The sequence below is a fragment of the Triturus cristatus genome, chromosome 3_2 (assembly GCF_964204655.1).
Source record: "Triturus cristatus chromosome 3_2, aTriCri1.1, whole genome shotgun sequence".
Taxonomy (NCBI): Eukaryota; Metazoa; Chordata; class Amphibia; order Caudata; family Salamandridae; genus Triturus; species Triturus cristatus.
Genome location: NC_140584.1, coordinates 71,779,210 through 71,796,189, shown reverse-complemented (window position 1 = coordinate 71,796,189; position 16,980 = coordinate 71,779,210).

Below are 16,980 nucleotides of genomic sequence, written 5' to 3'. Positions count from 1 at the left end.
ATCATAGCATTCATAGCAACACTTATAACTTCACAAATGACATTATTTGTCACAGCACAGTGCATGATAAAGTGGTGAGTTATAGTTAGTGTTGTCTGTTAGCGAGCTGAAAAGAGTGTAATGATGGATGCTAATTATAATAAATTTAAAACAAATGGGGTGAATATATCCTAGGTAAAAAGTGGCGCTCCATATATATGTAATAGTCTGGGTTTGGCATCAATGTGAGTGCGGTGCTCAATGGAGGGGGAATCACCCTAACTTCTCAAACTTTAAGATCCACAGATCCTAAAAACATAAACAGTATCCTAAACACACACAAAATCCTAAAAAAATGTTTTCCTGTAAGTGATATAGGCACATTATTTTCTTATTCTCTTTCTTTATTTTCTTAACTTCTTATGCCCAGCCAACACAGGTTTCATTGTATGTAAGGGGAGTTCCCCACGACTTATTCACGGCTAAAACAAAACAATATAATAATTTTAACGTATAATACAAATCAAATACCAAAGATCAACAACCCTTATTTTAGTGGAACAAACTTCCAACTGTGAAATCAAATACAATTCAATGTGTAATAAGTGGAAACCCATGAATATACATTGTACCTCCTCTTAGTAAGAACTTATCTATATAGTTCCCCTCACTGAAAATCCTCTCGATATATATGTATGCCAGTCTTATTCATTATATCAGAGGAGTGGGAGAACAAAGCAGACAGCTAGTGCCTGCTCGCATGTCCGTTGGTAGATGGAGAGGTTTCTTCCCGGAGTGAGAAGATGATAAACAGCACAAATGAAATAGACCGGAGACTGTGAAGGAAACCGCCAACTCTGGGAATTTTGGGGGGATTTCCTTCAGGAAAGAATGTACCTGGCTGGCACGAATCGCTGTCCGGAAAAAGGAGTCACAGCCCGGAGGGCGATGTGGCGGTGCAGGGAATGATTGGAGAAAGCTGCGGTTGATGGGTGTCGTTGTTCAGCCGGATGTCCTGGAGAGTTGTGGACTCTGGAGACAGGCCTTGCAGGAGACGAGGAGAGTGCGCGGCTTGACTCCCAGGACCGCTGGAAGGGCCTGGAGTGTTACCAAGCTGTGTGTGCATAGCGGTGCACTATGGAGTTCACATTCTCCAGAGGGGCCAGTGCATTGGGAGAGTGCGGTCTTTGTTCCAGCCAGGTCCAGGATAGAGACTGAGGAGAAAAAAACAACGGGGATCCATTTACATGCCCCAACAGCTATATGAACAGTGCAAAGTGCTCCTCCAGCTGGCTTTCTCTCAGGTAGGGATGAGACAGGGGTACAGCCATTGAGGGGGAAGAGGCAGGAGGTTCAGAAGCCAAACAGATACACGTTAAGAAGTGATGGAGTTTTTTGGGGGGAACTTTAAATTCTGAGAGTAAAGTTACCTCTTAAAAAACAAGGTGGAAGTACCCCTAATAAAAATGAAGGGTCCAAACCAAAAAAAAATACCCGTGGTGCCTCAGGGGGAGGTGGGGAGTACACTAAAAAGAGGTAAAAACAACATCTAGGTCCCTTCACTCAAAAAGAGAGAGTAAAGGGGTCACATTTCCAAAACCAAAGAGCTTACTAGTTACCCCCTCTTTTAGATCTTATTTGAAATTACACGAAAGGGACCCTGAGACAAGCAAATCAACATTAACTGTTACTCCCTCCTTTCTTGACCACCTAGAACTCCCCCTAGAACTCATGTCAACAGCAGGAGTGGTCTGCAATGCAGACAAATAAAGCAGGCGCAATACCATGTCCCCAGACCAGAATGGGGGGGGGGAAGTAGCAGTAGCCCAAATCCCAATGAGCCCAAATATAAATACAAATGTCTAGCTGTTGACGAAATAAACGAACAAAGCGTGTCTGGTGAAAAGAGCGGGAGGAGGACTGATGGAGTCAATCGAAGCAAGTCGTACTGAAGTCCCTGCATCCCAGATGAAAGATAAAATTTGATTAGTGCAATCACTCTCTACACCTTATCCACAGTCGAGTTCTTTGGAACAATTAATGAAATTACTCACAGAGGAAGTTAGAAGTGGGCTTGCTACCTCCCAAACAAATCAGAAAGAGATTCAGGGGGGTCTGTGAAGAATTAGCCAGAAAACTGGAGTCTTTATCCTTTAGAAATCAGACATTAGATTCTTCAGTTGTGGAATTATAGGAGGGTGCAACAAAAGATAGGAAAGAGCAGTTTGTCTTAAAATCTAAACTTAAGGAGAGTAAACTTGAAATTCTTGAAAACAATGCTGTGAAATAACATTATAATTCTGAACATAACAAAGGAAGTAAGAAGTGTTGGTGAGAGGGCAAGATGGCGGCCGGTCATTCGGCTGATTGAGCTGGCTGGACGCTCTCTCCTGGCTGACCCTTCAGATCTCTGATTACTCTGCGACTCCTGGGGCTGTGAGACTCGGTAAAAATATGGAAAAACATTACCTACTTTAAGGCGTCAATCTCTGGATTTTCTGGCGATGTTGTGGGGAGTACCGCTGTTACGGAATCGTCTGACTAGCAGACTGCTTTGACTTCGGGTCGCTTTTCTGTTTTCCGCCCATATCGCTGCTTGCTCTTGCTGCCTGGATCTCCTAGCAACGCCATGCCTCCGAAGGGGCCGAAGAATTCTGCGGCGTTGGCGGTCAATCGAGCAGTCGGAGCAACGGGATCTGTAAAGCCGGCAGGTGCTGGGGGTGAGTCCTCGATTCCTCAACAGGGTGTATCTTCATCCACGTCGATAACCAGCGATGCGGCTCACACGCAGACAGTGCCCCTGCAATCGTCCAAAACAAGACAGTCGATCCCCGCACTGTTTAAAGTGCAAATTGGCAAAGGTAAAACTCCTCAACTATCGGCAAAGAACAAACGCAGGCAGCTGATACCTGTACCTCTATTCATGAAACCTCTGAAACCCACGTCCAGTTAGAAGATAGGCGCTGCCCCACTCTCTGAAGGGCCAGCTTTGTCCAGTATGGGGGTAACATCTGGTGAGGTAACAGGTGACCTGGGTTTCCTGGAAGCAAGGACTGAGGGGGGAGAGAATGGCACTAACGGTATTAAAAATCCCCAGTCCGACCCCAACAACAAAGTGCAGCCAGTGGCTTCAAATCCACCCAATGGAATTCTGGGAACTGTAGTCCCAAATTTATTGAATATTGAAGATGGGGCCCTTCGGTTACAAAAAATGGTTGAACCTTCTCCTCAAAATAAACGTATTCTAGATGCAGGAATGCAACACGGTGCTCGAATTCAACTTAATGGAAATTCAAGATACTTAGAAGGGGGAGATAAATTCTATTCCCTCTCCGATCACTCAGCCTCATTGGAGGAAGAGGAATGTTATGACAAAGAATGGACAGATGACGATGATGATAGTGACTTTGGCGATCATCAAATTAATGAAGTATCAAGGGCAGAGGCTTCACCCAGTGGCCCCCGTACAGTCCGAAAAGCTGTCAGAGAGCAGACGGCCCTCTTGTCGAGCGCTAATCCGGGCTCACTTGTTTGGGACTACTCCTTCTCCACACAATCTGGCTTACTGGGCAATTCTACTGATCTGGGGCTAGGTAGGGGGGCTATCCCCTCCCAGCCACCCCCTGGCGAGGTGACACTCTCAATTATTTATCAAACAATCATGACCCATCGTGAAGAGACCCATCAGGAGAGTGTACGAACCCAGGGTGCATGTCTGAGGATGCAAAATTCAATTCGTAGAGTAGCCAAAACATGCTCCGACATTGCATCTAGGATCGTTGAGGCAGAGGAAAGGATTTCTACATTATAAGATGACCTAGCCACTCAGAAGGGCATTACAGATCTTATCAAAACACAGAGGGAAGATATGCTCTGGAAGCTTACGGATCTTGAAAACAGAGCTAGGAGGAACAATCTTAGAATTTTGGGGGTTCCAGAAGGGTGAGAGGGATCGGACGCTAGGCAGTTTGTTGTGGAACTATTAACCGAGGCGTTCCCTGATGTTACACAGTGGGACTGGCGATCTGAAATCCAGCATGCCCATCGCTTCCCGTTCAAGCAAAGACAGCGGTCCGCTCAGACCATGGAAAAGCCTCGTGCTATATTAGTCTGTCTGAATAACTTTCTAGCAAGGGAGAAGATTTATGACCTGGCCAGACCAGATAGAAGGAGAGTTGGAAAAGCCTGCAAATTTTTTGCTAGGCCAGATTTTTGCCCAGCAACCGTAGAGCTGCGGTGGCAGCTCCGACAGCTAATAGCACCTTTTCAGTTGAAAGGGGCACAAGCATTCCTACTCTTTCCCTCTAAATTGAAAACTCTACATCAGGGCCAGACTAATTTTTTTGTCTCTGAAATTCAGGCTAAGGAGTTTTTAAATACAATCTAGCTACCTCTTGCCTCTGTTTCTTTTTTGAAAATATTTTCTGCTCTAGGAGCTTTAGGTTCTTAAAGATAAGAGTTTGTGCCATTAAATAAGAATCATTTTTTTTTTTTTGATGGAGAGTTTTTCGCTTTAGTAAATTTATCTGTTTCTTTCTCTTTTCTCTTTATGGCACATCCTCAAGTAATTATATTTTTTTAGGATTGGGCGAGGCCACAAGCCAGGGGAGAGCAGGGGTTAAAGCCAGCTTCTCCCATCACAAGGACTTAGTCCTGTTGCCCAGCAAGGGGGGTGAGGGGTTCGGGGGGTGTCAGGGTGGGTGGGTGGGGTTGCTGAAGGGGGGATGGGGTTAAGGGTGGCGGGAAGGGGGGATGGCAGGGGTGGGGGGTCTTTAAATGCTTGAATTGAGTCTTAGTCGTGGCATGTATGGTTCTTCTTTCATTATTAGTCACTGTATTTTTTTAGTCTGTTGGATGAAACCAAGAGCTTTTCAGCTTTCAGGCGGAAAACTATCCAAGAACAAACTAAGGGGCGCATTGAGGAGCTCAGGGTCGCAGAGGTTGAACTAAAACGCATCTTCAAGTTGGGTCTTAATATTAGTCAAAGCCAGCAATTAGTCGCCATAATTAAGTCCAAACTTCTGGATTTTTTTGGGCAGGATTTAGCTGCTAAGTATTTACAATATCGCACAATGACTTATGAATATGGGGAAAAATCTGGTAAAATCTTAGCCAAACGGCTCCAGCAGAATAGCCTTGCTAACCGCATTATCAGAATTCAAGACGATCAGGACCATGTTCATGATATACAGGAGGGCGTCATGGGTGTCTTCCATGAGTTTTACACCATTCTTTATACAGAGGAGAGCTCTAGCTCTGTTAGTCTCTCTGATGCCGGGGATTTTTTTCAGGATATGGACACCCTCCAAGTTACAACTCAGCAAAATGAAGATCTATCTGCCCCCATAGAGTGGGAGGAGGTTGAGTTAGCTATCAACTCACTCACCAATGGCAAGGCTGCAGGCCCAGATGCCATTCCGCTGGAAGTCTATAGGATGTTTTGTCAGGAGATTCATCAGGACATCTTATCAGTTTTAAGGGCAGCACAAGGGGGTATTATACCGGACTCCTGGCGTCAAACTACTATTGTTCTTTTTTTTAAAAAAGACAAGCCGGAGTTAAACCCTTCATCCTTTCGGCCCATTCCCTGATAAACACGGACAGTAAAATATATTGTAAAATCTTATCAACCAGATTGGCGCTAGTAATTACTCCATTGGTCTCATTACGTCAGCATGGTTTTATTCCGGCCAGGGATACAGCTGACCATGTCCGGCGGGTGATTGCATTGTTGGATTGGGCTCAAATTACAGATTCCCCCCTTCGGAGTGATCCTGTTGGATGCCGAAAAGGCATTTGACAGGGTCGCCTGGGGGTTTCTATGGGCAGTTCTCCGCTGGAAGGGTTTCAGTGCTAAGTTTATTCAGGCTATTCAATCATTATATATTTCTCCAGTAGCAAATCTGCGTATCTCTGGTGTAGTCTCAGCGGCTATTAATATTACGAGGGGAACTAGGCAGGGGTCTCCTTGCTCGCCTTTGCTATTTGCTCTGTACTTTGACCCCTTTCTTAAAAAGATTGAAGGTGCTTTGGATATCTTGCCTGTCAGGGCCAATGGTGCAGAGTATAAGACGCTGGCCCGCGCAGACGATATAGTGGTTCTAACTAGTAATGTTGCACTTGCCTTCTCTGCTTTAAAAACCTTAGCAGAGCAGTTTGGCCATCTATCAGGCTATAAGCTCAATGCTACAAAAACACAGGTTATTCAAACACGGAATATGAGTCCCTCCCAAGCCCCTGTGGTTCCAGATGCAACATATATAGGGGTCAAAATCACTGCCTAAGTTGATAATATTCCAGATTTAAATATTCTCCCGGTTATTGAATCAGTCAACCTCAAGCTGGGAAGACTGGATAATCTACACCTTTCTTTATATGGCAGATGCAATGTTCTTAAAATGATGGTCCTTCCAAAGTTTCTGTATTTATTTCGCACCATTCCATTGGAGTTTTCACAGCAAAGCATGGCCAGGGCCGAAAGAATATGTACAAGATTTCTCTGGGGATACCGCCGCCCACGTAGGGCAGCCAAATGGATGTGTCTTTCTAGAGATCGTGGGGGTTGGTCAGTCCCTAATCTTTTATTATACTACTGGTCAGCCATGCTTCAACATCTGGGGCTTCCATTGCTGGGTGATAGTGCGGAGGTTCCGTTCTGTTGTAGACCTACCATCTATGAACTGGGTCTGGGTGAGACTGCTAAGGGTGTGCTCTTGCGGGTTTTGGAGCCGAGCTACTACAAAAAAACAAAGTTTAAGGTTATCTGGGCTATGTTTTCAGTCTGGCGTAAACACCAAACACCAAATCTTTTCAAAAAAGTCATTTTATTTGAATTAATTCAAAGAAGGGCTAGAATTGGGGCTTTGTATCAATATCTGATATCCAATCTCCCTGATGACTTGGCACTTCAGAATCTTAAGTGGCAGGGTAAATTTGCCAAAGCTGGAGTAGATATTAGTATGTCGTTGGAGCTAGCAAGTTATGCCTTAATACCGGGGAGCCTCCGCACTCAAAGCTACATGCAACTATTCGATCTGTATTATACACCGGCAAAAACTGCAAAATGGGGAGGTTGAAGGGCAGTTTCTGTGCCAGATGTGGGCTCCAGGCTGCTAATGATATCCATATGTTTTATTGCTGTCCAAAGTTAGTAGGCTTCTTATCCGATGTGGAGCATTTTATAAATACTATGCTTAGCATTTACCTTAATATCTCTCCAGAGATGGTGATGCTCGGATGTGAGCCAGTTGAAGGGACAAGGCATCTTTCAGCTTTTTTATTTATATCAATGTCTTTAATTCGGCTATGCATTACGTCACAATGGCTTAGTTCAGAAGCCCCAACGTTTTTTAATTGGCGATCCCGGATTCTAGCTCTCTATAATCTGGAGTCTGCACTCTATTTGAGGCGTGGTAAAAGGAGCTCCGAGCTGGGTCATAAGATCTGGGCTCCTGTTCAGGAGTGGCTCGAGTTATAGATCAACAATTTCTTCTTTCTACGCTCCTGTTCTTTTTTTTTGAGTTGAGATATATAATTAACGGGTGTATTCCCAGCTATAAGTTCGGTTTATATTTTGTTCTTTTTAAAAAAAAAATATTATTGTATATGTGCTGGAAGATACAGCTTTTTGCTACTATCGAATTTGTGTGTGATACCATACTTTATGTTAACCATGTCTGTCACGACTTTCTCCTCTGATTTCTTTTTTCTGTATTATTGTAAAGCATTGAAAAAACAAAACAAAAAAAAAACAAAGGCAGTAAGAAGTGTGATATAAAAACGTTTATAGCCAGCTTGTTCAAATCTAGCTGGGTTTGGGAAGGGTCAGTTGAGACTCTATTGCAGGACATTTAAAGGATACACAGGGAACCTTTCAGGAAACATACTGGAAAGTCAAAACCATGCTGAATTATAGTGAACATTCTCACATTCTCTTTAAATGACAAGCTTCTGAATTCAGCTCTAAAAACAGGAACTTTAGCTGGTAGGGGTTTCTCCTATAGTATCAGATCGGATGTCTCCCAAGTGACCCTAAGTTGGCAGTGGGAACTTGGGAAAAGAATGGACAAATTCAGGAGAATTGGAGGGACTGCCCAGTTAAAATTCCTAGCCACCTTACGAGTGATGATTAACAACAAGATGTAAAATTTGAGGGACCCAGAAGAAGCCGATGTACTGCTGGAGAAATTAAAGATGAACTAAGACATTATATGATTTTGTAGATAAGGTTAATGGGTTTTCACTTTCCTCTACTCTGTCCGAATAGAATCCAGGTTTTATTTTGATTTATATATAGAAGTGAGTCACTCTTGTTTTTGAGTTTTTCACAAACGCTGGACGTTATTTCCTTTACTTCTGTTTTCTTTTTTTTTCTTCTGTCCCCTTAGTTTTATTATACAGGCGTTATTTAATAAGCCTCTCCCCGGATAGGACAAAAATGGCTAGGTTAGCCAAGGGAGAAGGAGGTAGGGTTCTCCAGGGAAAGGGGGTGATAAGGGATACAAGGGATGGGGAGCATACAAGGAAAAAACAAAGCAAATGCCCCATTGGCATACATGATATAAAAGATAGGAAGCCTTGTACAGCCCAAAGGATAAAATATGATAAGTAATAATAGCATACAGATCCTGTCCTGGAATATAAATGGACTATGGGTCGGAATTAGGAAAAGAAAGATCCTCCTATACTTGAAAGATGACCCTGCCCAAATAATAATCTTACAGGAGTCATGTTTACTCAAAGCAGAATGTTTAGAGATTTGTAAAAAGCTGAGGTGGGTTGGCCAGTTGGTTTGTATTGAGCAAACCTGCCATACAAAGGGAGTTGTCATATTAACGAAAAAGAGAGCAGAGAAATAAATATGGAATGGAAGTGGATAAGAAGGGAAGATGGGTCATTGCAGTCCTGAAAATATTTGACAAATGTTATACAAGCTATGGCCTCAGAACTGATTCAATTTAAATTCCCCATTATATGGTCTGGTGGCTTTAATGTAGTTATGGACTACCACCTGGATAGATCTAATAAAAGTTGATCATGTTTTAATCCAAAAATGCAATCTTACTTCAAATCCCTAATGAGACAGTTTGGATTGTGTGATGTTTGGAGAGATACACAGTGTGCAGCGGTTTACCTTCTATAATCCCAAATATAAACATCACTAGAGAATTGATTACTTTCTAATAGATAATTCCCTAAGAACGGATAACAGAAGTGTTAGATATCTTCCCCATCATTTGTCTGACCATGCAGCAGTCGTATTAGAGAGAAAGGTGGAAATAGGTAAACGAGATAGCAGATGGACATTAGATAGATCTTTACTGAATGATCTGGCTATAATAGATAATCTAAAGGAGAAGAAAATCGAGTTCTTTGAAATCAATAACACAACAGCATCCAAAAAGGTCTTTTGGGATACGTATAAGGATTGCTAAGAGGGATTATGATCACTGTTTCAGCACAAAAGAGGAAGGAATATAGAAATAATATTGTAGAATTGGAACAAAGACTAAAAACACTTGAGCGGAGGTGTAGAAAACCACCAGAAGAGGAAGATCTTTCTGAGAAGTGGCAGGAGGAGATATCTGAGAATAAACATGCCCAATTCGCTACGTTAGACAGTAGGACTCGTGCACTCTTGGAAGCTAGTAAACTAGCGCATTTTGATTATGGTGAAAGTGCAGGGAAACTGCTGGCTTGGAAAGCGAAAACTGAGACGATTAAAAATGATATAAATTAGATAGTATGTAAAGAGATGGGTAAGAATATGACAGAGAGGAAAGAGATTGAACAAGCTTTTGTGCAATTTTATGGGGAGTTATATTCAGAGGACCTGTGCATCCCAAAGGTTCAGGCTAATGGTTGGCTTGGAGATCCGACAATAAAGAAACACTCAAGGGGGGAAAAAGAATCTCTAGAAGAAGATATACAACAGAATGAAATCTACGCAGCGATAAAGAAAAGGAAAATGAACAAAGCAACGGGCCCAGATGGGCTTCCAAATACATTTTACTTAAAACTCAGTTACATCATAAGTCCAATATTGACCAAACTCTTCGCAGGCATTTGGGCGGATCGAGCTCCCCTACCAAAATCTTGGAAGGAAGCAGTTGTTACCTTAATTTTAAAACTAGCAAAGGATCCTAAAGCCTGTGAGACCTACAGACCTATATCACTCTTAAATTGTGACTATAAATTGTATGCTGCCATTCTAGCTAATAGATTAAGCAAGGTGATGGGGGCTTTAGTAGCAGAAGATCAAAAGGGGTTTATGAAATGGAGATAAATGCATCAATTAATCCATGAGTTTATAGGCACCATTGATTTGGCAGTGGAGCATAAAATACTCCTTGCTGATATTACTCTTGATGCTACTAAAGCTTTTGACAGGGTAAACTGGCAATTCGTACATACCATGCTAAATCATTATAATATAGGTGAAACTTTTTGTAGGTTGTGGTGAATGGGAACTTAACTCCATGTTTACAACTAACCAGAGGGACTAGGCAGGGTTGCCCCCTCTCGCCACTTCTATTTAATTTATATATTGAACCTTTTGCTGAAAAGATTCGATCGGAACAACAAATTATCCCTTTCGAGTTTGGTGCATGGCTGAAACATTTTTCACTATACTCCGATGATGTTATGGTTTATACAGCAAACCTAATGTTAACTCTGGAGAGTTTAGATCGATTGGTAGGAGTTTGGGAAAGTTGCAGGTAATGAGGCAAACTATCTAAAACAGAAGTAATCGTGTGGAATATGAAGGAAAGGCACATTCTGATAAAAGAGGAGATCAAATATTGAGGGCTAAAAGTGGGCCATTCACTAGAGAAATTGGATGAGATAAAATGTTAGCGAACAATGACAGAAATGAATAGGTTGATACTTTGTTGGTCACATCTCCAGTTAACAATCTTTGGGAGAGCTAATCTGGTCAAAATGTCAATTCTCCCCAATTGTACTTTTCTGTTTAATAGGATTCCTTTGCACTTTAAGAATGAATGGTTTCGATGACTTCATAGAAGGGTAGATTCCTTTATATGGGCAGGAAAGGGAATAAGAATTGCAAGACGGAAGCTGAGGAGAAAGTCAGATAATAGAGGTATAGCATTTCCAGGTTTCCAATTATATGCTTTGGCTTTCCAGTTAAAGAAATTTAGATCTCTCCTTTCAGACAAAGGTGGGGGAATAAGTGTGAGGCTTTGGGAGACCTTGCTTAAAGAGGTCGGAAACTGGGGGTTTAAATTTATGTTTAAGTTTGGTCACCAGAAATATTTTAAATCATTTCTTCTCTCTCCGTAGAGCTTTTTGGTCACAGAGAAGGCTTCGGAAACTGAAAGGTGCAAGGGAGGTTTATTGTAAGAAGTGCGGGCTTATAGATGCTGATGACATGCACATTTGTCAGTTGGCCCTCCATTCAACCTTTCTGGAGGGAGGTATGTAATTTAGTGACAGATCTCCTACACATGCAAAAGAAGGTAAGCTTTGAATTAATTATCTTTGGGTTGCCACTGGAGGTGGGAAACAATTTGGATTCCGGTAAAATACTGTTTTTTTACTTAATGCTACTGGGAAGGAGACTGATTTGCAAGTATTGGATTCCTTTAACACACCCATCTAAGGCAGAATGGTTGGACTCCGTTCTCTATATATATGAGATGGAGATAAATAGATCAGCATCTAAAAAGGTGGCTGAGCTATGGTGCCTTCTGAAACGGTGGTTTGAAAGTTCTGGAAAATCTGCCAGAGTCCAATGATTGCTGCCACATGGGGTATTGACGTGGTAGTCAAATAGCCCCCTTTCTTTGACCATAAGGCTGTTACTTCCATCTCTTTCTAGTAGGACACGAAAGTGGTTTTGAAAAAGTAGGAAGTTTCAGAGGTTTTTTCAGCAGGAACAAAGAAGGCATATGAGGACAAGTGGAAATCCGTGCAATACACATTGTACTTCCTCTTAGTAACAACTTATCTACATAGTACCCCTCACTGACAATCCTCTCTCTATATATGCATGTCAGTCTTATTCCCACTAAATAATTGTTCCTGGTATCAGAGAGCGTGGTGCAATTCTGAAGATAGCAAAAGTAGTCAATCTACCCACTAGCGTTAAGTGCACAATATTTCAAACAATTTGGTGCCGTACTGAACCCTTTCAAATCACACACACATACCTGTAGAATTGATAAAATATTCTCCAATCCAATCTGTGGTTAAAAAATTAATGTCCATAGTATAGTAATTTGCCAAACATTCACAAGCGTGCTCAAAATTGTGGGGAAAAAACATTGTATAGATATTACTCCTACCTTCAAGCCGGTTCTAATTCCATCCTGGCTGTAAAATCAGTATACTCTGCAATGTACATAATCTAAATATCAATGAAATCCACCATGATATAATCAGTTACTACAAACCCATTGAGCCAGCTATTCACTTCCCAACAACTACCCTCTTTTCATATTTAATTACGTAGAACTTCTCACCACTTTCTGCTGTCGCTGTTTCATTAAATCCTGATAGTACAATTGTTGTTTCTTTCAAACCGCCTAATTTTCAGTATTTTGTGTCCATTTTGTTTTCCACCTAAAATAAATCCTAATATTTTGTGATCTCTTGCACAAGCGGCAAGGTGCCCACCAACAAATCACTATTCAAGTCGCAAAAACATACCTGCTAGCGAGTAAGTTGATAGTCTGGCGTCTCTCGCCCATGTTTCCGTTTTTGCTTTATCTGAAGTAAACAGTGACAATATTACACATTGAATTGTATTTAATTTCACAGTTGGAAGCTTGTTCCACTAAAATAAGTGTGGTTGAACTTTGGTATTTGATTTGCATTATATGTTAAAATGGTTGTATTGTATTGTTTTAGCCCGGAAACTCCCCTTAGGACGAAACACGTGTTGGCTGGGCATATGAAGTTAAGATAATAAAGGCAAAAAACAAGAAAATTATTGCGCCTATATCACTTACAGGAAAACATTTTTTGTGATTTTGTGTGTGCCTAGGATTCTTATAATAATTTGAAGGTGGTGGCTAAGTTGTAAATGAGTTATGACTGTTACCTTAAAAACTTTAAAGTTTGTGTGGTTTAAACTTGGGTTGTACAGGGAAAATACTTTTTACTTTAAGCTTTAACCTTTGGCCTTTTAATTGCATATATATGAAATATATATATAAATATTTCATATATATATATATATTTCATATATATAGATATATATTTTATGGGGAGTTATATATATAAATGTATATACGCACACATATACACACAGACACATACATATATGCACACATACTTACCTCAAATACACTTAGCTTGCATTGTAAAGACATGCTTGGTAAGGGCAATGCATGGTAAATGATGTGTGGTAAAGGCATTGTGTGGTTATGCCTGCATTACAATGGCTGTTACCCATCACTACTTGGACATTGACTTTGTATCATGTTTATCACCAGTACTTATTAACCCTGGACCACTTGACTATGCACAACAAAGGGCTTTTTGTGCTCGGTACAGCAGCTTGGCGAGTTGAACACATACAAGGTGTTTCACTTCAGTGATATTGAATAGCTCGAGTGGTTCATAGATGGCTCTTGGACTAAGCATGACCTGAGGAATAGTATCCCTTGGTTGTACATTATTGGGTGTGTCACCACTCTATCAATTTACATTGACACCATGAATAAACCTGGTTGGCAGGTCTAAGTCTGACAAGGTTTTTCATCAATTGGGTAGCCTTTTACCTAACTTAGCAATGCAACTATCTAGTGAAGATTAGACTCTGCAATACGGTGCTCTATTTAGGAGGAAAGCAGTCCTCGCCTCTCTGCTCCAAATGTGGCAGCTGAATTGTCTGGACAGCGGTCTAGTCATCTTCCTACATCACCCACAGAGAGATAGGAGCAATCAGTTCATCAAACATTAAACTTGAACTTATGTAGCTGTTCTGTGATTCAAGTTAGTGGAAACAATGGTTTACTGATACTTTGTTCCAGAGCGCTGTAGAAAGGGGGAGCGGTATTGAATAAAGGTGTTACCATGTGCTGAATTGTTCGCCTACATGCCTACATTAGAAAATGCGTGGTATTATGGACACAATGTGGTATTTATAAACTCCGCATTTTTACAACTAATTCATGTATGAATTTAATGTAAGTGACTAATAGCGCGGATAACATTGCTCTTATCTGTATACAGTTGGGAAACTCACTACAGAGTGGTTAGAGGGTTCAACATGGCATTTAGATTTGCCGAGATGAGCATCACATGATAAGTAAATGTGGCTTGCAACCATGTAAGTGCAGGACTACTATTTGGTTTAGAGACTCAGAGGATTTAAGCATCAGAGTTTGTAAGTGTTTGATTAAGATTTATGCTTACCTCGTTCGTGATATGTATGTTATTGTAGCTTCCTCTCACTTAACACTGACCAGAGACAAAGAAGACATCTCTTTATGGTGTATTAAGTATAATATACGAGGATTGTCCTGTGCCTTCTTTTGCTAGCACTTTTATTAGGGCTGATATAGTAGTTTATACTGATAGGCCTCCCTTTATTCTAGGCTTACCTTCAGAAAGCTCCTAAAAACATGGCTTTTTAATAATGATTTGTATTTTTCACTCTTCAAGTAATGTACAAGATGTGCTAGCACCAAGACACCCTAGGGTAGACGTGCGCTCCACAAATGTTTTAACATAACATAACATAGGTATAGGAGAGAAGTGAGTCTCATGTTCTGATAAGGCCCTCTTGAGTAACAGGAAGTGTTGAAATGTCATCTGAATTCAGGGATTGTATATTATGAACTATGTGATTTAAGAATTAGCCTTGCTGGTCTTCTATTAGTTGTAATGAATGTACAGCCCTGTGTCTATATATTCCATGTGTACCATTTCTGTTTTTATTTCCAGATCACCTTCATCTTGAGCACTGCATCTTCACTTTTATAATTGCATATACATTCTCAAGAATATTTTAACAATGAGAAGGCCTCTCTGAAATTTGTTCATCATGTGATTAAGACAATTAATTTTGGAACAGGGGCTGCATATGTGTTACATACCTGTTAGTGAATGAGACCCATGGAACCCCTGATGTGTGTTCCCATAATTTACTCTGGTTACAGTTTGGGGAGAAAGGGTTCAGTCCTTGTGATATTTTATCACAGACCACCTCGTCAACCCCTAGCTCATCACCACCTGACACAGTCAGGATTCAGACCCAACCATAGCACAGAGACAACTCTCATCACAGCAACATACACCATCCATATGATCCCTGGCAGAGGAGAAACTGTAGCCCTCATCCTACTAGACCTTTAAACAGTATATGGCACTGTCTCCCACCCATCCTCATCAGAAGATTACACCCGGCTGGAATTCAAGGACAGGCCCTCCAGAACACCCATATGCAGAGTACCTTATTGCTCTTCACTCATTCCCATTCTCTTCAACATCTACATGACCCCACTGGCTGACTCTTTTGCATCCACAAAATCAGCATCCTCTCCTCTACTGACAACATAAAACTCATCCTGTCCCTCTCAGGGAAATCCCCCAATACAAGGAACAAATTCACCACCTGCATGTCTGAAGAGGCCAGCTGCATTAAGTCGAGTTGTCAAGCCCAACACTAACAAGACAAAGGAGTTGATATTTGGAAAGAATGCTTACATGTGTTTCGACCTGGTGGCACTCAGACCTGGGACTCCCTCCCACCCCCTGCTCACATGCCAGATACCTCAGGCTCATCAGCGATAAGGAACTAGGCATGTCCGCCTAGGTCAATGCTGTTTTCACGTCCTTTCTACTCTCTGAGAATGCTGAGGAGGATCTGCAAATGGCTAACGAACAACACAAGAAAGACTGTCACCCAAGCACTCTTCAGAAGCAGACCTGAAGATAGGAACTTCTTCTATGGAGGAATCACAAAACATCTTCAAACATCTCACGAGGTGACTGTAAACTCACCAGAATGCAGTAGTCCGACTTAAGCTTAACCTCTCATGCATGACCCACATCACTCCTCACTTCAGGGAGCTATACTGGCTTCTTATACACAATCACATACATTTCAAGCTCCTCATTCACCCTATACAAACCACTACATAAAACGGGACCAGCCTACCTGCACAGCCGCATGGACTTCCCCAACTATTCAGGCACCTCCGCTCTGGCTACTTGCACACATCTCACACATCCACAGAAGCAGAACAGGAGCTCGAGTCATCACTTACATCACCCCTAATGTATGGAACAGCTTTCCACATCACATCAGAGCGTCTTCCTCTCTTCTTGAATTCTGCAAGAAACTGAAGACATGGCTCTTCCAATATTCCCTCTCCCTGCCCCAGTGTTAGCCTCACACACCTGCACAACACTAAGGCGGCCTCATGGTTGATAGGGTGCATCACAAATACACCTAACATAACATAGCTAACATAAAATAACACAGTGCAATGCACACTAGTCAGTCCACAAAGGACATATGAGCACATGTATATGCTACAATGCTTCTTTCTCTACCAGCTGCCTATTTGCATTGCTTCAAATTCCACCCCCTTCTTTCATCTGGGCAGCTGTATGTGCAATCCTTGCACCTTGTACCATTTGTTATTTATTTAAAAAGCTTTTTATTGGAATTTGTTTGTAGATAAAGTCAAGTTAAAGGGACTCACACATTTTTCTTCATCTTTAACAGACACATATCTTGCGTCACCCAAAAATAACATTTACCTCCATCTGAGACACATCAATTTAACAAACACTGACTATCCTGATGATTGAAAGCTGCGGTGCTTCACTTCCCAATTCAGGCTGAGTAGTTTACACTACCTAGAGTACTGGATTCCAAACCCCAGCAAACATACAGCTCCCCAACCATTCCTACCACACAATAAATACGATCATAGTTGACTTCCATGATAGAGCTGCACGTTCGCTCCCGGGTGTTTATCGGTGTCTCTTGCTTGCTGTACATTCCACAGAACATTCCAT